The sequence below is a fragment of the Hylobates moloch genome, unplaced genomic scaffold, assembly GCF_009828535.3.
Source record: "Hylobates moloch isolate HMO894 unplaced genomic scaffold, HMol_V3 SCAFFOLD_12, whole genome shotgun sequence".
Taxonomy (NCBI): Eukaryota; Metazoa; Chordata; class Mammalia; order Primates; family Hylobatidae; genus Hylobates; species Hylobates moloch.
The window spans coordinates 42,666,773-42,690,690 of NW_026652287.1; the positions used below are offsets into that span (position 1 = coordinate 42,666,773).

Sequence of the window (23,918 nt, forward strand, 5' to 3'; positions counted from 1 at the left end):
AAAAATGTGACTCTCTATCTGCCCATAGTAGTAACACTCATGAAGATTATGTAGCATTTCCTAAGGCACACAAACCAGGGCTGAATTCTAAAACAGCATTCTGGCTGGGCATAGTGGCTCATTCCTGTAATCCCAACATTTTGGGAGGCCAAGGTAGGCAAATCACTCGAGGTCAGGCATTGAAGACCAGCCTGGCCAACATGGCAAAACCCCATCTCTACTAAAAAAAAAAAAAAAAAAAAAAAAAAAAAAAAAAAAAAAAAAAAAAAATTATAGGAGATTGAGGTAAAGAATTGCTTGAACCAGGGAAGCAGAGATTGCAATGAGTCGAGATTGTGCCACTGCACTACAGACTGGGTAACAGAGTGAGACTCCATTTAACAAACAAACAATATTAGCCAAGCCTGATGATACGTGCTTGTGGTCCCAGCTATGTGGGAGACTGAGGCAAGAGAATTGCTTCAACCCAAAAGGCGGAGGTTGCAGTGAGCTGAGATTGCACCACTGCACTCCAGCCTGGGTGAGAGAGCAAGATTCTGTCTACAATAAGTAAATAAAATAAAACAGAACAAAATAGTATTCTACATCTCACTTCGATTCCTCCTAAAAGAACTAGCGGTGGCCAGGCGCGGTGGCTCACACCTGTAATCCCAACACTTTGGCAGGCCAAGGTGGGCAAATCACCTGCAGTCGGGAGTTCAAGATCAGCCTGACCAACACTGAGAAACCCGTCTCTACTAAAAATACAAAATTAGCCTGTAATCCCAGCGACTCAGGAAGCTGAGGCAGGAGAATTGCTTGCACCCAGGAGGCAGAGGTTGCAGTGAGCCGAGATTGTGCCATTGCACTCTAGCCTGGGCAACAAGAGCAAAACTCCGTCTCAAAAAAACAACAAAACAAAACAAAAGAAAAAACCAGTGGCATGCCTGCTCAGGCCCAGCTCACTGGACTTTTATGTTGTGGAGGACGACCTAAATCAGAATCTCTGAAAAAGGGCATCAACAAGGACTTACCACGGGACAAATCAATGGCTGCCATGCTGTGAAGCTGATGGTGAGATGTGCCTCAATGCTGTCTTCCTTGATGCCAAGATTGCCTCAGGGCAACTTATGAATCTAGGTGAATAGAGGCAATCTCCATTCCTCTTTGTGCAGGGTTATTTGAAGTCCTGTTTGTATCAATCATCAAACAACAAGCATCAAACATCAGTCATCGAACATTATGCATGACCTTTCTCGCTGCAGGTGACAAATGTGAAGGCCACCAAAAACTGTACACTCAGTATCGTCACTCAGTAATGTTAGTATTAATAACAGCAACTGACATTTACTGAGGACTAGTATGTCAGAAGTGGCTCTAGTAGCTTTATATATACATGCTCACTTATCATAACCATCCTTCCCAATAGCTATCATTACCTCTATTTATCTATCTATCTATCTATCTATCTATCTATCTATCTATCCATCCATCCAGATGGGGTCTCACTCTGATGGCCAGGTTGAAGTGCAATGGCACTAACACAGCCCTCTGTAGCCTAGAACTCCCAGGCTCAAGTGATCCTCCCACCTCAGTCTTCTGAATAGGTTGGACCACAGGTGTGCGTCACCACACCTTATTATTATTATATTACTATTATTATTATGAGACACAGTCTCACTCTGCCACCCAGGTTGGAGTGCAGTGGCACAATCTCGACTCATTGTAACCTCTGCCTCCCAGGTTCAAGTGATTATCAGGCCTCAGCCTCCTGAGTAGCTGGGATTACAGGTATGCACGAGGCCTGGCTAATTTTTGTATTTTTAGTAGAGATGGGGTTTCACCATATTGGCCAGGTTGGTCTCAAACTCCTGGCCTCAAGTAATTCTCCCACTTGAGCCCCCAAAGTGGCTAGGAATACAGGTGCACACCACTGTGTGGGGAAAAGAAAGACAGATCAGATTGTTACTGTGTCTATGTAGAAAAGGAAGACATAAGAAACTCCATTTTGATCCGTGCTAAGGAATATTGTTTCTGCTCTGAGATGCTGTTAACCTGTAACTTTGGCCCCAACACTGTGCTCACAGAAACATGTGCTATAATGAACCAAAGTTTAATGGATTTAGGGCTGTGCAGGATGTGCCTTGTTAACAATGTTTGCAGGCAGTATGCTTGGTAAAAGTCATCGCCATTCTCCATTCTCGATTAACCAGGGACACAATGCACTGTGGAAAGCTGCAAGGACCTCTGCCCATGAAAGCCTGGGTATTGTCCAAGGTTTCCCCCCACTGAAACAGTCTGAGATATGGCCTCATGGGAAAGGAAAGACCTTGCCATCTCCCAGCCCAACACCAATAAAGGGTCTGCGCTGAGGAATAGTGAAAGAGGGAGGCCTCTTTGCAGTTAAGAGGAAGGCTTCTGTCTCCTGCCTATCCCTGGGAATGGAATGTCTCAGTGTAAAGCTGACTATTCCCATTCATTCTATTCTGATAGGAGAAAACTTCCCTGCGGCTGGAGGTGAGATAAGCTGGCAGCAATACTGCTCTGTTACTCTTTGCTACACTGGGATGTCTGGGTAAAGAGAAACATAAATCTAGCCTATATGCCCATCCAGGCACAGTACCTTTCCTTGAACTTATTCATGATACAGATTCCTTTGCTCACATATTTCCCCGCTGACCTTCTCCCCACCTGTTGCCCTGCTAAACTTCCCTCCCTAAGATACTAAAAATAATAATCAATAAATGCTGAAGGAACTCAGAGTCTGGCGCCAGTGCAGGCCCTCCTTATGCTGAGCGCTGGTCCCCTGGGCCCACGGTTCTTTCTCTATACTTTGTCTCTATGTCTTATTTCTTTTCTCAGTCTCTCATCTCACCTGATGAGCAATACACACAGTTGTGGAGGGGCTGGCCCCCTTCACCACTGGGTCTAATTTTTTTGTATTTTTAATAGAGACAAGGTTTCACCAGGTTGCCCAGGCTGGTCTCAAACTCCTGGGCTCAAACAATCCTCCTGCCTTGGCCTCCCAACGTGCTGGGATAATAAGCATGAGCCACCATGCCTGGCTCATTACCTCTGTTTAATACTGAAAAAATCCTACATTCAAATAACCCTAATAATTAGTCTGATATTTGTCCTTAGAGCCTGATCTCCTGTGTATGCTGTTACCCCCTAATATGACCAGAAGGCAGTCCAGACCTGCACAGAAAAATTAGGTAGTCACCAGCCACGTGTGTTACTGCTAACTTCATTATGTAGCTAAGATGACTGAAGAACAGAATTTAAAATATTCAAAAGAAGGCCAGGCGCGGTGGCTCACATCTGTAATCCCAGCACTTTGGGAGGCTGAGGCGGGCAGATCACCTGAGGTCAGGAGTTCAAGACCAGCCTGGCAAACATGGCAAAATGCCATCTCTATGGCAAAACCCTGTTTCACCATGTTGGCGAGGCTAGTCTTAAACTCCTGACCTCAGGTGATCCACCTGCCTCGGCCTCCCAAAGTGTTGGGATTACAGATGTGAGCCAGCGCGTCTGGCATGCCTTCCTTAAGTAGAAAGGCTTGTAGCTGGTAACAACTACAAAACAAATAACGTCCAAGAAAATAAAAATAAAAAACGAAAGGCTTACAGTCTACACGTGTTCATATTTACATACAGAAATAGGCACACCCTAAACAACTATATGTTTTTTCCATCCAAATATAACGTGTCAAAAATAAGTAAAGGACACCAAGGCAATGCCAGATTCTCAGATGAGACATTTTTTGGCAAATAAATGGAAGTCAGAGCCCTCTTGAAACCAGTTTAATGCCAGTGCTCACCAAAAACCTGACGGAATCGCCAGGTTCCTGATGTGGGAGGATGCAAGGCCAGAGCCAACCTCACTAGAATGGCAGAAATCTTTTTCCTTTCAGAAAGAAAAAATTCACAGAGGTTGCTTTAGAAGCTTTTGAAGAGGGGAGCACAGAGGATGAAAGCACTCCAGAAAACATCCCGCGGACGCGGGACAAACACACTTTCCAGTGCAGCTCCTGACGTGGACGACTGAGCCTGCGGCCTCTGGGAACTGGCCGCGCTGGGAGGACCAACAACCCCTGGAGAAACTAGTGAAATGGGCAGGATCCGAGAGGCTCCTGGGCGGCCGCGCCCAATCCTTCCTTTGCCGTCCCGCTGCTGTCTCCGGGACCCCCAAGCAGGCGGAACTCACCACAGCTGGGGTGGACTCCACCAGGATAAAGGTGAAACAGCACTGACCATGGGCAGCCAGTGTGGGAAAAGATGGTGGCGGTGCGCTGATGTCACTTCCGCTACAAGCCTTGGGAAGGACGGGGCTTCTGGGATCCAGTTTCAGCTCATAGGACCAGGTTGTTAGAAATGATTGTTCCCCGGTGCCTTAAAGAAATAGCACTTGAGAGCCGGGCGCGGTGGCTCACGCTTGTAATCCCAGCACTTTGGGAGGCCGAGGCGGGCGGATCACGAGGTCAGGAGATCGAGACCACGGTGAGACCCCGTCTCTACTAAAAATACAAAAAAAATTAGCCGGGCGTGGTGGCGGGCGCCTGTAGTCCCAGCTACTCGGAGAGGCTGAGGCAGGAGAATGGCGTGAACCTGGGAGGCGGAGCTTGCAGTGAGCCGAGATTGTGCCACTGCACTCCAGCCTGGGTGACAGAGCGAGACTCTGTCTCAAAAAAAAAAAAAAAAAAAAAAAAAGAAATAGCACTTGAACATAAATTTAATTTCCTCAGCAAGCCCATTTTACTTTCGGCAGAACAGGTACACTCGCCAGCAGTTTTGCCACTAGAGTACACTAAACAAAGGAAACAGGGTCATTTATAACCTGACGCGTCCACCCTACTGCGGTGTCCAGTTTCCATTGGCTGGAATGGAACATCACATTCTGTATTTGACCTGATTGGCTACCAAGTCAGAACTTTTTAAAAGAGGCAAAGGCAGAGGAGAACAAATGAAGGAGGAAGTAACTTGTGGAATGCTGAGAAAGATAAAAACACATTTAAATAAGGAAGAGGAACAGGCTATGACCTAATGCTTGCTTGGACCAGTATAAGCATGCCAGGGCAAATATTTAGGCTACATTGTGAGAGCTAAGAACATAAAGTACATTGATTTCTTTATTACAGTTAACAGATATTTAAGAATGTTAGCACAGGTCTTTGAATGCATTTTGCTTCTGAGAGAAGTTACTATTTATTTCTAATTAGATGGAGAGGAAAGTCTCTTTGAAGAGGAAACTCTACTTTACTTTTTACAGAGTCGAACACAGAAATTCTAGTTTCCTCCTGGGTGGGTGCGGACAGGGCCTGGGTTGGCTCAGAGAGTGGGATGCAGAAACAGGTTCAGAGAAAAGGTGAGGTTACAACCGCGCCTCTGGATGGAACCGTGGGTAGAGGGTTGGGCCCCGTACTCGGAGGCGGCTTAGAGGTTGGACCCAACCTAGCCCCTGCTACAGGTGGACAGACGGGCTGGAAAGGCTTGGATAGGGGATGGGACACACCCCAGGGGATGCTTCTCCAAAACTTTTCCCCAGTGGGTGCAGTTTCGCTCTTGTTGCCCAGGCCTGCACCTGGCACGACCCTGTCTCTATTTAAAAAAAAAATATATATATATATATATATATGGCTGAGCGTGGTGACTCACGCCTGTAAAAATAAATAAATAAAATGTGTGTGTGTGTGTGTGTGTGTGTGTGTATCTATATAAAACTTTTTGTATGCCTCTCCTTATGTGCCTAGAGCCTTTCCATGAGTCTTCCATATTGATAAACCTGCCCGTGAATGGCATGGTCTATCTCTTCCATTCAGTCAGGCTTTCTGTAGGCCTTTGTTTCTTCGTTCTTTATTTTTTAGAACCTGCTGATTCCATTGCGTTTTCATTTTTTTTTTTTTTTTTGAGATGGAGTCTCACTCTGCCACTGAGAGAAGAGAGATAGACCCTCTCATGTTGTTTTACATTGTTTTATACTCAGAGAAAGAAAGAAAAGCAAAACTAAAGGCAGGTAGCCTGGCGCCAAGGAACCAGACCCAAAACCAGGCCTAGGTGTGCCTGACCTAAACCTGGTAGTTAAAGATCAACCCCTGACCTAACCGGTTATGCTATCTATAGATTCCAGACATTGTATGTTAAGGCATTGTAAAACTTCCCGGTCTGTTCTGTTTCACTCTGATCACAGGTACATACAGCCCCTATCACGTACCCACTGCTTGCTCAATCAATCACGACCCTCTCAAGTGGACCCCCTTAGAGTTGTGAGCCCTTAAAATGGACAGGAATTGCTCACTCAGGGAGCTGGGCTCTGGAGACAGAAGTCCTGCCCATGCTCCCAGCCAAATAAATCTCTTCCTTCTTTAACCCGGTGTCTGAGGAGTTTTGTCTGTGGCTTGTCCTGCTACATTTCTTGGTTCCGACTGGGAAGTGAGGTGACTGGTGGATGGTCAAGGCAGCTCTTTAGGTGGCTTAAGCCTGCCCTGTGGAACATCCCTGTGGGGGACTCTGACCAGCCTGAGCGACACGGATCCTGAGAGCTCTCCTGGGTAGGCATTTGCCCTGGTGGGATGCCTCGCCAGAGCAGTGTGTGGCAGGCCCCCATGGAGGATCAACGCAGTGGCTGAACACCGGGAAGGAACAGGCACCTGAAGTCTGGACATCTAAAACTTGGTAAGGCTAGTCTTTGGAACTTGCCCCATCCGTTTTAGTGGAAGCGTGGCCTGATCACCCACAGCGTGCCTTTATCAGCACTTTGGTTTTGGTTTTGGTTTTGACTTGGTTTGAATTGCTTGACAGGACCGGTCTTGGGAACTTACCCACTCCATTTGAGAGGAAGCATGGCCTGATCACCCATGGTGTGCCTTTATAGGCACTTTAGTTTTGGTTTTGACTTGGTTTGAATTGCTTGACAGGACTGGTTTTGGGAATTTGCCCACTCCATTTGAGTGGAAGCATGGCCTGATCACCCACGGTGTGCCTGTACTGGCACTTTGGTTTTTGTTTTTGACTTGACTTGGATTGCTTGATACTTTGGTTTTGGTTTTGACCTGGCTTGGATTTCTGGATACTCTGATTTTGGTTTTGATTTTGGTTTAGTGTAAACTACAAAAGTGTGTGTGTGCCCTTTTTACCCGTTCTTTGTTTTGTGGTGTGCATGTGGTGTGAGCGTGGTGTTTAGTCTCGAGGAAACATGGGTGAGGCAAAATTAAGCCACCCCACTAGGAACTATGTGAAAATTAAAAAAAAAAAAAGAATTTAAAGGAGACTATGGAGTACTATGACACCAGGAAAACTTAAAACTTTGTGTAAGACAGACTGGCCAGCATTAGAAGTAGGTTGACCACTAGAAGGAAGCCTGGACAGGTCTCTTGTTTCAATGTTATGGCACAAGGTAACGTGTAAGCCAGGGCACCCAGACCAGCTCCCGTACATAGACACTTGGTTATAGCTGGTTTTAGAGCCCCTTCCCCCAACACACAGTGGTTAAGAGAAGAGCAGCATAAGCGGCTAGCAGAGGCAAGGAAAGACCAGCAGAGAGAGAGAAAGGAAAGAGACAGAGAGGAAAAGAGGCAAAGAGAGACAGAAAGAGACAGAGAGGAAGAGACAGACAAAGAGGGAGTCAAGGAGAGAGAGAGAGAGAGAAAGAAAGAAAGAAAGAAAGAAAGAAAGAAAGAAAGAAAGAAAGAGGCAGAGAGAGAGAGAGGAAGAGACAGAGGCAAAAGGAAAGTCAAAGAGAGAGAGACAAAGTCAAAGAGAGAAAAAAGAGAAAGGGATAGACAAGTAGTTAAGGAAAAAAAAGCCTGTTTTTTTAATTCTAAGTTAATTTGGACAAAACAAGGTCTTATTAGTAGCAAAGGATAATTAAAATGCCAAACTTACAAGGTTTTCAACAAAAGTGAAGTTTGCTAAAAGTTAACAGTGTAATATGTATTATAGTAACTTCTATTCTTGTGGCCTTAGTCTAGTCCAAAGACATTAAAAAAAAAAAAGTTTCGCTTCAGAAGAGAATGGTTATCATCTTCAAAAAAAGTTATAAAAAAAAGTGTGTTAGAAAAGAATTTATGCAAGAAATGTTGTATAATTTAAAAGAAATTAGGCCTCCTAAATGTAAAACTGTTGAAGAGACAGTTTATGTGCAAGGTGTATAAGGAAAGTAAAGTATACCTTCAGTAAAAGGATTATAAGGAGGCATAAGAATGTGGATTTTTACCTACATTAAAAGGTTAAAAATATGTATACTTTGTTAGAGGTTTAAGCAAATTTTAAATGTTAATTGGGTGTAAATACTGTGTGTAAACATATTAGCTAAAGAGGTATCATCTAGTTTTTCTGTAAACTGGACATTAAAATAAAAGCATAACAGGTTTTTCTTAAAGCACCAACCTGCTCTTTAGCAAAATTTTTAAAAGGTTAAAAAGAGTCTATAAAATCTTACCTTATGGTCAAACATTACAAATTAGATAAAGATGTCTAAAAGTTTTTATTAAAATTAAGTTTAACGTTAATAACACACTAATATGAAGATAAAATTTAGCTTATCTGGTATAAAAATCATACAAAAAGCATTATTAAATATAAAATGGTGTTTAGCTTTCTTTGGTCTAAAAACTAATAAAAATAGGTGCTAAAGGAAATTTCTCAGTAAAAAGGCACTAAGGACTGTAAAGTCCACTGCCAAGGCCCCACATTTAAAACAAAAGGTCAATTTCTTAGACATTTTATACTTGATTTATCTTCCACTTTCCTTGCCCTCAAAACTAAAAGTCTTTTAGCACATGTACCACCCCTAGAATTTCCGGTAAACCAGCACCAGCCTGAAGATCATGTTCTCATTGAAAGGTGGAAAGAAGAAAAACTCGAGCCAGCCTGGGAAGGACCCTGCATTGTGCTGCTAACCACCAAAACTGCTGTTTGTACAGCAAAAAAGGATGGACTCATCACACCCGAGTCAAGAAAGCACCACCCCTTCCAGATTCATAGGCCATAATCCCAGAGGAAAACCCTACCAAACTAAAGCTAAGAAAAATTTAACTCTTTTTCATCTATTCTATTACTCTTTCTTCTTTCTGTGCTCTATTACTGACCATCTGGTTATTAACAAAACCAAGTCAATTTTGCCTCAAACTATTGCATTTAATGCTTGTCTTGTTATACCCTGTGGGGACTTGCCAAGTCAAAGACAGCTCCCTACTTCAGAAAAGTACTTCTGTCCCTCCTGACTCTTCTCAGACTGGGCATTAGTAAACTAGGACCATTTAACCTGGGGAGATTTCAATAAAGACCCCAGTGACAATCAAGAGTCTTGCCCCCCGATGTAGAGCTTTCATACCATAGTTGGTCCAACGTTCTGTGGATGACTAAAGAGCAAGGATGGACTGCCCCAACCAGTTTTTGTAATATCCTAAAACCATACATTCATTTTACTAGAGAATCATAGAAGTTAAAGACTTAAAACAAACTTTAGCAATTAAGACAGGATACCAAGATGTAAATGCCTGGTTAAAATGGATCAAATATTCCATCTGCATGTTAAACAAAAGCAATTGTTATGCTTGTGCACGTGGCAGGCCAGAGGCCCAGATTGTCCCTCTTCCACTAAGGTGGTCCTCTAGTTGACCAGGTGTAGGCTGCATGGTACATACCAAGGCATGAAAACTGCGGGGGCAGTGAAGTATTCCTTGCTCAGGGTATCTTGGAAGTTACAAGTGTATGAATGAGACGCACAATTGAGTGCAAAATGAGTGTTAAGTAGATCTGTGGTTCTGTGGTCACCTCATATGGCTTAGGGTGGCCCTCCTGCAAAGAGTCCAGGTTGGGGGTTTGTACCAACCCACCAATGCCAAGAGGGACCTAACATGGCTAGAGAAGGATGAAGTGAAAGAAGAGGCAAAAAATTCCCAATGGGGGGATTGAGCCTCACAGAAACCTCCAGTAGTAAGGACGGCAAGAAATTTCCAGTAGGGGAAATTGAGCCTCACCCCAAAAGGCAAGAAATCTCCAGTAGGGGAGATTGAGCCTCACCCCCCAAAACCATCAAGATGGGAAATACCCCAAGCAAGGTAAGAAAAAGGATAAAGCTAGCAACAATAATATTCCCCTGAGAGTCCACTAGGCCTAATGTTAAAATATTAGAAGAATAATGAAAAGGCCTTAGAGAAATGATAATTAAAAGAATTCAAGAGTCTGTACCCTGTATCCAAAACATTACAAAAGCTTCCAATACACAATAACAACAACAAAAAATGACCTATAAAATTCCTAAAAAGACTCAAAGAGCAAATGGAGAAATACGCAAGTCTAGAATTAGAAGACTCCCTTGGATGAGAGATGTTAAATCTTCATTTTGTAACTAATAGTTGCCCAGATATTAACAAAATATTACAAAAAATAGAGAACCAGATAGACCTATAGAAGAGCTTCTTTAAAAAGCCCAAAAAAGGCCAGTGCAGTGGCTCAGGCCTGAAATCTCAGCACTTTGGGAGGCCAGGACGGGCAGATCACCTGAGGTCAGGAGTTCAAGACCAGCCTAACCAACATGGAGAAACCCCATCTCTACTAAGGATACAAAATTAGCCAGGTATGGTGGCACTTGCCTATAATCCCAGCTACTCTGGAGGCTGAGGCAGGAAAGTCGCTTGAACCCAGGAGGCGGAAGTTGCAGTGAGCCAAGAACACACCATTGCACTCCAGCCGGGCGATGAGCGAAACTCTGTCAAAAAAAAAAAAAAAAATCCCAAAAATTATATGTAAGAAGAGGAAAAACAAAAGCAAAAGGCAAAAATCTTGCTGTCCACCATGCAACAATGTACCCAGGGAGACAGACATATAAAGAACCTAGACCACCACTGTCCAGGCGATATAAAAGGTATGAAAGAGTAAAGCCAGGAGACTCAAAGGAAGAAACAAAAAAAAAAAAGACAGAAAGAATGTTTCAAATGTGGAAAATTAGGTCACTTTAAAAGACAATGTCCTGGCCGGGCGCTGTGGCTCACGCCTCTAATCCCAGCATTTTGGGAGGCCGAGGAGGGCGGATCACAAGGTCAGGAGATTGAGACCATCCTGGCTAACACAGTGAAACCCCGTCTCTACTAAAAATACCAAAAAATTAGCCAGGTGTGGTGGTGGGCACCTGTAGTCCCAGCTACTTGGGAGGCTGAGGAAGGAGAATGGTGTGAACCCGGGAGGTGGAGCTTGCAGTGAGCTGAGATTGCACCACTGCACTCCAGCCTGGGCGACAGAGCAGGACTCCATCTCAAAAAAAAAAAAAAAAAGACAATGTCCCAAATGGGAAATAGGAATACACTGAGTGTGAGGGAGAGAGGAAACAGGGGATGGCAGAGAGAGACAGAAAGAAAGAAAAAGAGAGCACGAATGAGATAGAGACTTAAAAAAAAATGCTGTGAGTCTAAAAATAAAAAATTTAGAGAGAAACAAAAAAATTAGAGACAGAGATAGAAGGAGAGAATGAGTGAGAAAGAGACTAAAAGAGACAGAGATCTGAGAGGGACATAGAAAGTGAGACTAAGGAGAGAAATAGTGTAGAAGAGAGAGGAAAAGATGGGAGACAAACAGACAAAAAGCGAGTGAGCAGGTGAGGAGAGAGATTGAGAACTATGAGAGACAGCAACTAGTAGACAAAGGAGGTGGGAGACTGTTTGGGTGCCACAGCACCCACACTGTTCTCTTGCCCCCTGTCATTTGGACCCCACAGCTGACCCTTTATAGAGGAGAGCTGACCTTGCAGCAGCCTGAGCCTGGGCAGCAGAGCCTCCACCATCTCCCCACTCAGCAGCCTAAGTCCAAGCTATATGTGATGCAATTCTCAGAGTCTATGGATGTATAAAAATTTATACTCTGGCAAACAAGTTACAGATAGTTGCCATATATATATATATATATATATGCTAACAAGCAGACTCTAAGAAGGTCACCCCTTGGAGGAAGGGAGCCAGGATTAAGGCCATTCCAAAGTGTCCAAATTGATTATGCCAAAATGGCCCCAAATCGGTTGCCTAAAGTACCTGCTAGTAATAGTAAATCACCTTACTCACTAGGTAGAGGCTATTCCCTTTTCAAGTGCAACTGCCAGTAATGTAGTTAAAGCATTAATTGAAAATATTATACCCAAGTTTTGATTAATAGAAAATATCGATTCAGATAATAAAACTCATTTCACTGCACATGCCATTAAAAAATTAGCCCAAGTACTAAACATAACATAAAAATACCATACCCCCTGGCACCCACCTTCATCAGGAAGAGTATAAAAAAAACAAACTCTAAAAATTCACCTAACCAAATTAGTTTTAGAGATTTGGTTACTATAGACTAAATGCCTCCCCGTTGCCTTGTTAAAAGCCAGGACTGCCCCTCAGAAAGATGTTGGCTTATCCCCTTATGAAATTCTATATGGGTTGCCTTCTTTACACTTCCCTGCTGACATTCCTACATTCAAAACAAACAAACAAAAAATCAGTTTTGCAAAAACTATATACTTGGTCTACCTTCCACTCTCTCTTTCCCCAGAACTAAAGGCCTTTTAGCATAGGCACCACCCCTGGAGTTCCCAGCACACCTGCATCAACCTGGAGATCACGTTTTCATTAAGAGCTAGAGGGAAGCAAAACTCAAACCCGCTGCGGGAAGGACCCTTCCTAGTGCTTCTAACCACTGAGACCACAGTTGAAACAGCAGAGGATGGCCGGGCGCGGTGGCTCACGCTTGTAATCCCAGCACTTTGGGAGGCCGAGGTGGGTGGATCACGAGGTCAGGAGATCGAGACCACAGCGATACCCCGTCTCTACTAAAAATACAAAAAATTAGCTGGGCGTGGTGGCGGGCGCCTGTAGTCCCAGCTACTCGGAGAGGCTGAGGCAGGAGAATGGCGTGAACCCAGGAGGCGGAGCTTGCAGTTAGCCGAGATCGCGCCACTGCACTCCAGCCTGGGCGGCAGAGCGAGACTCCCTCTCAAAAAAAAAAAGAAAAAAAAGAAACAGCAGAGGATGGACCCATCACACCGAGGTCAAAAAAGCACCACCCCCTCCAGAATCATGGACAGTTATTCCAGGGCTGACTCCAAACAAGCTAAAGCTAACCGGGTTTAATCCTCTTATGTTGCAACTCTTTCTTTTCCCCTTCTATTACTAGTCCTCTCATTATTAATGTAACTAAGTCAAGTTCACCCCAAACTATTACTTTTAATGCTTGCCTTTTGATGCTCTGTGGAGATTTACCAAGCCAGAGGCAACACTCCACTTCAGAAAAGTATGTTTGTCCTTCCTAGCTCTCCTCGGACTAAAAATCTGTTAGCTAGAATAAGTCAGTTTAAAAACAGTTTGACGAAGATTCCAGTATAAACTGGAATCTTGTCCTCCTAGAGCAGAGCTAATCTGCCAAAGTTGGTCCAATGCTCTATAAAATACTAAAGAACAAGGATAGATTGCCCTAACTAGTACTTGCAGTTTCTTAAAACCATATATTTATTTTACTAAAGCAGTTACCCCTCCCAATTGTCAGCTGAACCAACATAATCCAGTACAGATTACCATCTCTGCTCCCCAGAGTTCTTCCCCTTCATTAAGCCGTTTCTATAGTATAACAGCAGAAGTATCAGGGAAGGACCCTTTAGGATCCTTTCAAATGCACTTCATTGCTTCCCCAGCTCCTCCACCCCCTTCTCCCTCTCCAAAGTTCTCTGCTAGTCAAATCTTTTCTCATTATATACCCAATGATAAAACCAAAGTACCTGCTATAGAGGTTAAAAATTTAAAACAAACTATAGCAATTAAACAGGGTATCAAGACACAAATGCTTGGCTGGAATGGATTAAATATTCTGTTCGCATGCTAAACAAAAGCGACAGTTACATTTATGTGACAGGCAAGTCAGAGACCCAAATTGTCCCCTTTCCACTTGGGTGGTCCTCTCATGGACTGGGCATAATCTGTATGGTAGCTGGGCATAAACAGTATGGTAGCTGTATGTTAGCCCCCTTCCAAAACCCCATAGCCTGGAGCAATGAGTTAGGCAAAACTCTTTCACTGCTGTCCCCTGAGGTCAAGAGCCCTAAGGGTCAGCCCCCAAGGGCCATCTGGCCTCCAGTCCCTAATATTAACTTCACCTCATGCCTTTCACTGCAGGAGGAAAAGTTAGCATTCCTTGGAGACTTAACAGGGTGCAGTGAAACCAAGCCTTTTCAAAAGCTTACCAATCACTCTGCCTTTGTTCATCTCCGAGCAGATGTGTACTGGTATTGCAAGGGACTATTGCTGGGTACTCTGCCAAGCCATTAGAGTGGCACTTATGCGCTAGGCCTTTTCCAGGTGAAAAGGCCATCATTTTCCCCCTCGCATTTCATCAACTAAGAAAGATAATGGCAAAACACCATAAAAATAAAAAATGCCCTTCGTGAATCCTTTAATCTTCATGTTTATATAAATACTATCAAAGTTCCACAAAGGGTACCAAATAAATTTAAGGCCCATAATCAAATCGCTGCAGTGTTTAAGTCTATATTGTTCTGGTAGTCGACTATAAATAAAAATGTAAGTTAAATAAATTACATCTATTTCAACCAGCAACAATTTAATTATACTAAAGATGCTATTAAAAAATAGGTCAACAGTTAAGGCTCACCAGTCAAATGACTTAAGAAAATAAAATAGCATTAAATATAATACTAGCAAAAAAAAAGAAGTAGAGTTTGTGTCATAATTAAAACTCAATGTTGTACTTTTATCTCTAATAACACTGCCACCAATGAATCATAATAAAAGCACTACAAAGCCTTACTTTGTCCAATAAGCTAGTTAAAAATTCTAAAATAAATAATCCCTTCACTAATTTATTGAAAAATGGTTTAGCAAGTTAAAAGGACTTATGTCCTAAATCCTCACCTCCCTTGCTATTATACTAAAAGTGATCATTCTTGTTAAGTGTTGTATTATCCCTTGCATCCATAGGCTAATTCAGAAGCTTATAAAAACAGCTCTCATTAAAACCTTCCCCAATTCTCCCCGACCCTATTCAGACAAACTTTTCCTTCTAGATAATAATTTTTTAAAAATTCGACAAATTCAAGCCACGTTAAATAAATTTAAAGAAGGAAGTGTATAAATTCAAGAGGGGTTAAATTGTTAAAAACAAGTAGTTCAAACAGTTCCTCTTCAAAGAGTTTCACTTTGTTACAAACAAGGTATTCTTCTCCATGAGGTCTTCACTTCCTTGTACTGTCTGTCCCCAAGTCTTATTTCCCTGGTCTAAATAACTCTTGCCTGCCCATCTATCAGACCCTCCTACCCTGCTGTGCCCAGGCATGCCCGCCAGGAAATCACCCCCTCCCTGCTGTAACAGCTTTACTCACAGAAACTGTTCTTCCCTGCGCTCTTCTAATTAGCTAATTACATTTAGCTTAGACTGTGCGGCCGACCCCAACCAATAGGGGAATGAAACAGCAACTAAGGCCAAGAGCGTTAGGGATTAAAAACCCTCTCCATTAAAAATGCTCTCCATTGTGTGATGTGCTCTTGCCATTGCTCCATCCACAAGATGCACCCTTCTATAGAAGTAAATTTGCCTAGCTGAGAAAACTTATATTCAAATGCTATTTCTTTTGTGGCACTAAAAATTTGTTCCAACAATAGATTTCTGTGGTTTTAATCTCATTTATTTAAAATTAAATGGATTTGTAAGCCATTTGGTCTGTGGTATTTTGTTATGGTGGCCTGAGCTAAGGCAGATTTTGTACTGAGAAGTAGAGGTACTACAATTAAAAACAAACAAACAAAAAAACTAAAAATGTGAAGCAGCTTTGAAACTGACAAATGAGTAGAGGCTCGAAAAGTTCTGATGTGCAAGCTGGAAATAAGGTTGATAAGGGTGATTCTGGTGAGGTGTCACTGGGGAATGAGGAACATGCTATTGGAAAATGAAGAAAAGACAACCCTTGATATAAAGTGGTGAAGAACTTGGCAGAACTGTATTCTAGCATTTTGTGGAAGGTAGAGCTTGAGAGAGATAAAATTGAGTATTTATCACTAAGATCTGTAATTAAAGTGTTAAAGGACACAGGAAGCTTCATTCTTCCTGACTGCTTATAGTAAAATGCAAAAGGGGAGACTTGAATTGCAGAATAAATTGTTAAGGAAAAAGAAACCAGAACTTGGAGATTTGGAAAATTCTCAGCCTATTCATACTGCAAAAATTAGAAAACTTGTACTGAACAGAATCCTCAAAGTGTGGCTGAACAATCATCTCGTAAAGAGATCATGAGTGGGATTCATGGACTATATCAGCCATCTTAAGAGAAATGAGGAGAGAGACTGGATTATACTAGAAGAGACACTGCCACTTAACATTGTGCCACCTAAAATGGACAGAGAAGGCAGAATAGAACAGGCAAGGTTGTCACACTTCTTAGATTTTACAAGAATGGGTCACAGAAATAATCAGCTGTGAAAGGGCACTGGCAGTTATGGATGGTTTCATTCCTGCCATGCTCTGCAGGATCCCTGGGAACAGAGGAGACTCTTGGAGGAGCATCTTTTAACAACCCAACTCTGGGGTCTACATTATCTTGGCTTCTGGTAAATTTTGACATGAATGTGCCACTGGCAGCCACTAACCAACAGGGGCTGGGACCAATCTGCATGATTTATCTCATACAGAACTTGTTAATGCTATGATCCTAGGAATCTAATCAGTAAGGTGAGGCAGCCTGCAGTACTGATCTCACCATCCATGACCCTTCTTCACAGATGCCCAGACTCAGGCAACCATGAAGTTGTATTCAGGAGCTGTAGGTTTAATTTCAGACCCTCGGGATGGCATCTAAGGCCAATCCATGAGCCAGTACAACCTTCACAAGGCATTTAGGACAAATCTGATAATCTTTTGGTGTCACTGCCAATAATTAAATATGGCAACCGATGAGCTAAATGGTAACACTCATACCCTTACATTCATAGGGTTTCTCCCCAGCGTTAATTCTTTTTTTTTTTTTTTTTGAAATGAACTCTCGCTCTGTTGCCCAGGCTGGAGTGCAGTAGCTCAATCAATCTCAGCTCACTACAACCTCTGCCTCCAAGGTTCAAGCGATTCTCCTGCCTCAGTGTCCTGAGTAGCTGGGACTACATGTGCATGCCACCATGCCTGGCAAATTTTTTGTACTTTCAGTAGAGATGGGATTTCACTGTGTTAGCCAGGTGGTCTCAGATCTCCTGACCTCGTGATCCACCCACCTCAGCCTCCCAAAGTGCTGGGATTACAGGCATGAGCCACTGCGCCCAGCCATGAATTATTTTATGTCTACCTAGGTGTGAGGAAACAATAAATGCTTTCCCACATTCTTTACGTACGAAGGGTTTCTCTCCATTATGAGTTTGCAGGTGAACATTAAGGCATGAGGAATACATAAATGCTTTCGCACATATCTTGCATACAAAGGGCTTTTCTCCACTATGAGTTTTCAAATGTTAAGTACAATGGGAAGAAGTAATGAAGGTTTTTCCACATTCAACACATTCATAAGGCTTCTCTCCCATCTGAATTATTGTATTTTGAGTAAGGCCTGAGGATCTAGTGAAGGCTTTTCCACATTCATTACACTGATAGGGTTTCTCCCCGGTGTGACTTCGTAAGTGTATAACAAGGCCTGTGTACTGAGTGAAGGCTTTCCCACATTCCTTACATTCATAGGGTTTTACTCCAGTGTGAGTTCTTACATGTTCAGTAAGTTGAGTTGACCTAGTGAAGGCTTTCCCACATTCTGTATATTTATGTGGTTTTTACTCCAGTGTGAGTTTGAATGTGATCATTAAGATATGAGGAATTTCTAAAGGAAATTCCACATTCTTTACAATCAAAGGACTTCTCCTCTTTATGAGTTTTCACATGTGCAGAAAGTTGAGAAAAATTAGTGAAGGATTTCCCATATTTCTTAGTCTTTTTGGATTTCCTTCCAGTATGAATTGTTACACACTGCTTTAGGTGTGAGGAAGGTGTGATGACTCTCCCACATTCCTGAAATTCAGAGTTTCTCACCAGTGTGAATTCCCATGTGATTATCAAGGCTTGCAAAACACTTAAAGCCTTTTCCACATTCCTTACATTTGTACGGTTGTCTTGCATTGAGAACTTCAAGATGTTCAGGAAGGCCTGGAGTTAGGGTGAAGACTTTTCCACATGGATTAAATTTAGAAAGTTCCTGTCCAATAGAGGCTTCCTTGTGCACACTAAGGATGTCTTTTCCATAACAATCACCCTGAGAAGTGTTCCCTCCCTTCTGAGCTCTCGTGTGTGTCTTAAGGAAAAATCGTTCCCTGAAGACATCTTCACAATTCTTACAGAGTTTCCATCCACTGTAACTTCTTGTCTGCTGATGAGGGGATAAAGGATTTAAAACATTTTCCAACATATTAAGAGATTTCACCCATTTGAACACAGAAACATTATTTTGATGACAATTATCATTTTACTTTTCAATGATTAAATTTTTTTTTGAGACAAATCTTGTTCTATCTCCCAGGCTGGAATGCAGTGGCACAATCTGGGCTAACTGAAACCTCCACCTCCCAGGCTCAAGTGATCCTCATGCCTCAGTCTCCCAAGTAGCTGGGAATACAGTTGCTGCTAATGCACCTGGCTAATCTGTACCAAGTCAGCCACAAACGCTGGCCCGTATTCTGAGCTGATTCATAAGGGCAATCCAAACCCAGGAATAAGATCTCAGAGAAGCACATGGGTTACCTCGTAGACCTTTCAGTTCGTGTTTGATAAGCCTCCACCCACCCAGACTAAGTACACACAAGAACCAGCAAATACTTGTTACCTCCACATTTCAGCATTTCTGTGAAATCCACCTGAAGATCCTCAAAAGGAGCCGCTCCATAAGCTTGTATGCCGGGTGGAACAGTGGGGCCTTGCCTCGCATTGTGCTGTCAGCAAGTAACGCACCATCGTGCTACTGCTTTGCAAGGGCTGGAAAGTGTGAGATGTAGAAGTACTGGCCTAACAATTTTTCAAGTGACTCTTGACCTAGATGAGTGGTTTCGTGCATGGCCAATACGATTGTGGCTCCCAGCAACTGCAGCACAGCTACCCTCCCATCTGGCAGTCTGTTCTATCCTCCTTTTATTACTTGCCCCCTTCTGCGTGGAAGAAGTCTTTTTCTTCCTTAGAATAGGCAAGTACCAGGTCAGGTGTTTGAGGGAGTAAGGGGGCTGCTACCGATGCCCAGTAAGGGGTAGATGCTGCTTTTCGAGTTTCTGAATCAGCTCGAGAATTTCCCAAGGCCACTGAGGTGGAAGCTCGCTGGTGTCCCCTGCAGTGCATGACTGCCACTTTCTGAGGTTTCCACACTGCTTCTAATAATTGTAGAATATTTTGTTGATATTTTATGTCCTTTCCCCCAGAGTTTAACAGGCCCTTTTCCTTATATAATACTCCATGCTCCATGCACTTGGAGGGTTAGAAAGGCATATCGAGAGTCAGTGTAGATGTTTACAGTCTTACCTTCACTGAGCTATGGAGCCTGAGTTAAAGCAATGAGCTCAGCCTTCTGGGCTGAAGTGCCCTGTGGCAACGGTTTGGCTTCAATGACAGCATCCAAAGTTACCACCGCATATCCTGCACATCTTTTCCCTTGTGGGTTGATGAAGCTGCTCCTGTCCATGTGTAATTCCCAGTCTACTGATGCCCATTGCTGGTCCCAAAGGTCAGGTCTGCTAGAATAAACTGAGTCCAACACCAATACACAGTTATGCTTGACTGGACTCTCTGATACTGGAAGCAGGGTGGCGGGACTTAGGGTATTACAGATTTCAGTAGTTATGCGGGGATTTTCACATAGCAAGTTTTGGTACTTGGTTAATCTAGCATTTGTTAGCCAATGATGTCATTTGGTATACATCAAGGTTACCACAGTATGGTGGACCTTTATATTCAGGTTTTGTTCAAGGGTTAGTTTATCTGCTTCTTGTGCTAACAGGGCTGTTGCTGCCAGGGCCCTTAGACATGGTGGCCAGCCTTTGGAAACCCCATCTAGTTGTTTTGAGAGATAGGCCACTGGCCTTGCCCAGGGCCCCACAGTCTGGGTTAAAACTCCAACTGCCATTTTTTCTCTTTCTGTCACACGCAGTGTAAAGGGCTTTGTGAAATCTGGTAGTCCTAGGGCTGGGGCCGACATAAGCTTTTCCTTTAACTTACAAAAGGCTTGCTGTTGTAGATGCTACCGTTCAAAAGACTCCCGGTCGCCCCCCTTTGTAACCCTGTACAAAGGTTTGGCTAGTACTGCAAAGTTTGGAATCCATAATCTACAAAACACCACAGCTCCTAGGAATTCCCTTACTTGTCTTCTGGTTTTAGGTTCCGGTAGGCTGCAGATGACCTGCTTTCTTTCTGACCCCAGGGTGTGCGCCCCTTTTCGAATAGTGAATCCCAGGTACCGTACCTGCTGTCTGCAGACCTTAGCTTTCCTCTTGGACACCTTATAACCATTGTCTTCCAGGTGCTGAAGCAGGGCATCCGTCCCTTTTGTGCACCCGACTGCCGTGGAGTGTCCCAACAGAAGGTCGTCCACGTACAAGAGCAAGATGCAGCCTAGGTCTTTAGCAGGAAACTTTTGCAGGTCTTGAGCCAGGGCCTCCCTGAAGATAGTAGGAGAGTTCTTGAACCCTTGGGGAAGCCGGGTCCACGTGTACTGAGTAGTGGCTCCTGACTCCAGATCTTCCCATTGAAAGGCAAACAGCTTCTGGCTCTCAGGAGGTAGTCTGATGCTAAAGAAGGCATCTTTTAAGTCCAGACAGGTAAACCAGCTGTCCTCAGCCGGCAGTAGCTCTAACAATGTGTATGGGTTAGGAACTGTTGGTGTAGAGTCACTGTAACTTGGTTGACCAAGTGCAAGTCCTGTATTGGCTGGTAGTCCTTGGTCCCTGGCTTAGGGACAGGCAGGAGGGGGGTGTTCCATGGAGACTGGCAAGGAACTATAACTCCACAGGCTTTCACGCGCCTGAGATGAACCTGGATTCCTTCGAGAGCTTCTCTGGGAACCGGATACTGCTTTTGTCTAACTGGTTGGGCCCCAGGCTTAACTTCTATGAGTATGGGGGCTTGGTTGACTGCCAATTCCAGAGGATTATCCTCTGCCCATACTCGAGGCCATTGTTTAGCTAGAGCTGGTTTTATCTCTTGGCCTTGTCTTATTAGAAAAAGTCTCCATTATTCTTCCTGGGGGCCTGTAAGGGCCATGATAACTCCTGTTCCCGGTCATTTTAGATGTAAAGAGCCCTGTTTTGTAAAGGAGATGGTGGCTTTCAGCTTGCTAAACAAGTCTCTTCCCAGCAAGGGCAAGGGACAGTCAGGCATGTATAAGAACTGGTGAAATATTCATGTCCTCCCACCGACCAGGTTCGTGGTAGACAGAAAGCCTGCTTAGTGGAAACTCCTGTTGCTCTATCAGTGGTTTTCTTGGATAAGGGGGTGACCGGGGTGGTCACTACTGAATGTTCAGCACCAGTATCGACCAAAAACTTAATGTCCTTGCCCCCAATTGTAATTCTGACCGTGGGCTCCTTGGGGGTGCTTGAGCCCGGTCTTCTTCACTCCAGTAGCCCTTCAGCCAGATTGAACAAAGCTCCCTCATCTTTATCTGAGATCTTTTGTTCTGAATCACCTTGCTTTTCCTTCAGTTGGGGACACTTATCCTTCCAATGTCCTATTTCGTTACAATAGGCGCATTGGTTATGTTGCAAGCATGGGCGATTAGACTGGGTATTCTTCCCAGAACCCCCCTTTCCCTCTCCTTTTGGGGGAATTCCCCTAATGGCCATGGCCAGTAAGTCAGCATTTCGCCTGGCCTGGTGTTCGCCTTCCTTACGGCTTTCTCTGCAGCTTGTTGCATCTCTGTTCACAAACACTTGATTGGCTATTTCCAGTAACTGCGAGGTATTCATACCCACAAACCCAGCCTGTTTCTGCAATTTTCTCCTGATATCTTCTGCGCTTTGACTAACCAAGGCGCTGTTAATCATGTTAATCATACGCTGATTTCCAGGGCTATCTGGATCAAACGGAGCGTACACACGGTAAGCCTCACACAGTCTTTCATAGAATTGCGCTGGATTCTCCTCTTTTCCTTGGATGACCTCAGAGACCTTACTTTCATTCGTAGCCTTTTGAGCCCCTTTCTTTAGACCTTCTATTAATGCCTCATGGTACCGTCTTAGCCTCTCCATGTCTGGTCCCTTGTTGGGGCCCATTGGGGGTCTGTTCCTGGCAGCTGAATTCTTATATATTCTTGGGGGTTTTGGTAATCAGCTGGGACGTGCTCCTCTAGCCACTCAGTTGCCGCCTGGAGCACCTTTCACCTTTCATCTGTATAGAGGTACATGAGCAGCTGGTGGCAATCAGCCCAAGTAGGATTATGAGTCTGTATAATAGTTTGGAGCAAGTCAATTAAAGCTTGAGGCTTTTTGGTGTAAGATGGAGTATTTTTCCAATTGAGGAGGTCAGCAGATGTGAAAGGTTGATACACAAAGGTACGCCTTTCCACCATGTGTCCATCCTCATCTACCCCAGTATATCACTGCTCTCTCAGAGGCATTTGGATTCCAGTCTTGGGCTGTAAGTGAGCTGCCAAGGGAGGAGTTTCTCCCATGCCTTCCTTTCCTTTGTCTACTCTGGGTGGTCTAGGAGTGTGGCTATCTGGTGGAGGTGTAGGTGCTGTGGGCTCAGGAGTGGGGAGCCCTTCCTCTCAATAAGGAGGGGGTACTGCTGGTACTAATTCCTGCCATGATTCTTCTGTTGTTGGGTCTGACAGAACTTTTGGTGCCAACTTCCCTTGGCGGGTGAAGCGAGAATCTTCCTTTTTTTTTTTTTTTTTTTTGAGACGGAATCTCGCTCTGTCGCCCCAGGCTGGAGTGCACTGGTGCAATCTCGGCTCACTGCAAGCTCCACCTCCCGGGTTCACGCCATTCTCCTGCCTCAGCCTCTCCGAGTATCTGGGACTACAGGTGTCCACCACCACGCCTGGATAATTTTTTGTAGTTTTAGTAGAGACGGGGTTTCACTGTGGTCTCGATCTCCTGACCTCGTGATCCGCCCGCCTCGGCCTCCCAAAGTGCTGGGAGAGAATCTTCCTTAACTGTCCCTTACCTACTAGTACTGCTGCTACCTGTCCTCTTAACCACTGTGGGGGGTCCAAAACTAGCTGTAACCAAGAATCTATATATGGGAACCGATCTGGGTGCCCTGACTTATAGGTTACCCTGTGCCATACCTTCGAGACAAAGGACCTCTCCAGGCTTGCTTCTGATAGCCAACCCACCTCTAATGCTGGCCAGTCTATCTCACACAAAGTTCTAAGTTTTCCTGGTGGTGTTGTACCCAGGCAAGTTAAGGAAATGCCACACTTTGAGATGAATTAAGAGTCCTTTATTAAGCTGGCGGCCAAAGAGACAGCTAATGCTCAAAATTCTCTCAGCCACGAGGAAGGGGCTCGATTAACTTTTATATCTAGGTTTAGGAAATGTAATAATTTTACAGAAGTAAAAACATGCAAGAATCAAAATGGTTACAGAGTGATAAACAACTTAAAAGGCAAATGGTTACAAGAAGAGCAACGGTACCAGGTGCAAGTTTCTAAATCTTTCATTATAATTAGATATAGGGTCTATGCCGGACAAGAACTCAAGGTTTTATGTTGTTATCTCTTGGAGAAAATTCCTGGGAACTTCACACATGGTTGGTGTTCGTACCTTATCAGTTAATTGGGCTCCTTTGAAATGCTGAGGATCTGTTTACCCAGGCCAACTCCTTACGAAAGGGGGTTGGGTGAGGAGCCCTTAGTGTCTTGTAAATTCAGGGGTCAATTGGAGTTTGTCTGGCTTTCCTAGCTAAAGAGAGTCTTATTTACATGAGAAGAAAGGCTAGGTGATTAAAGAG

The 23,918-nt window shown here is 43.8% G+C and overlaps 1 pseudogene; it reads right to left on the minus strand.

The window, feature by feature from the left end:
• LOC116478417 (putative zinc finger protein 812) overlaps nt 1–23,918 on the minus strand; it is a 34,751-nt pseudogene that overhangs the window by 5,362 nt on the left and 5,471 nt on the right.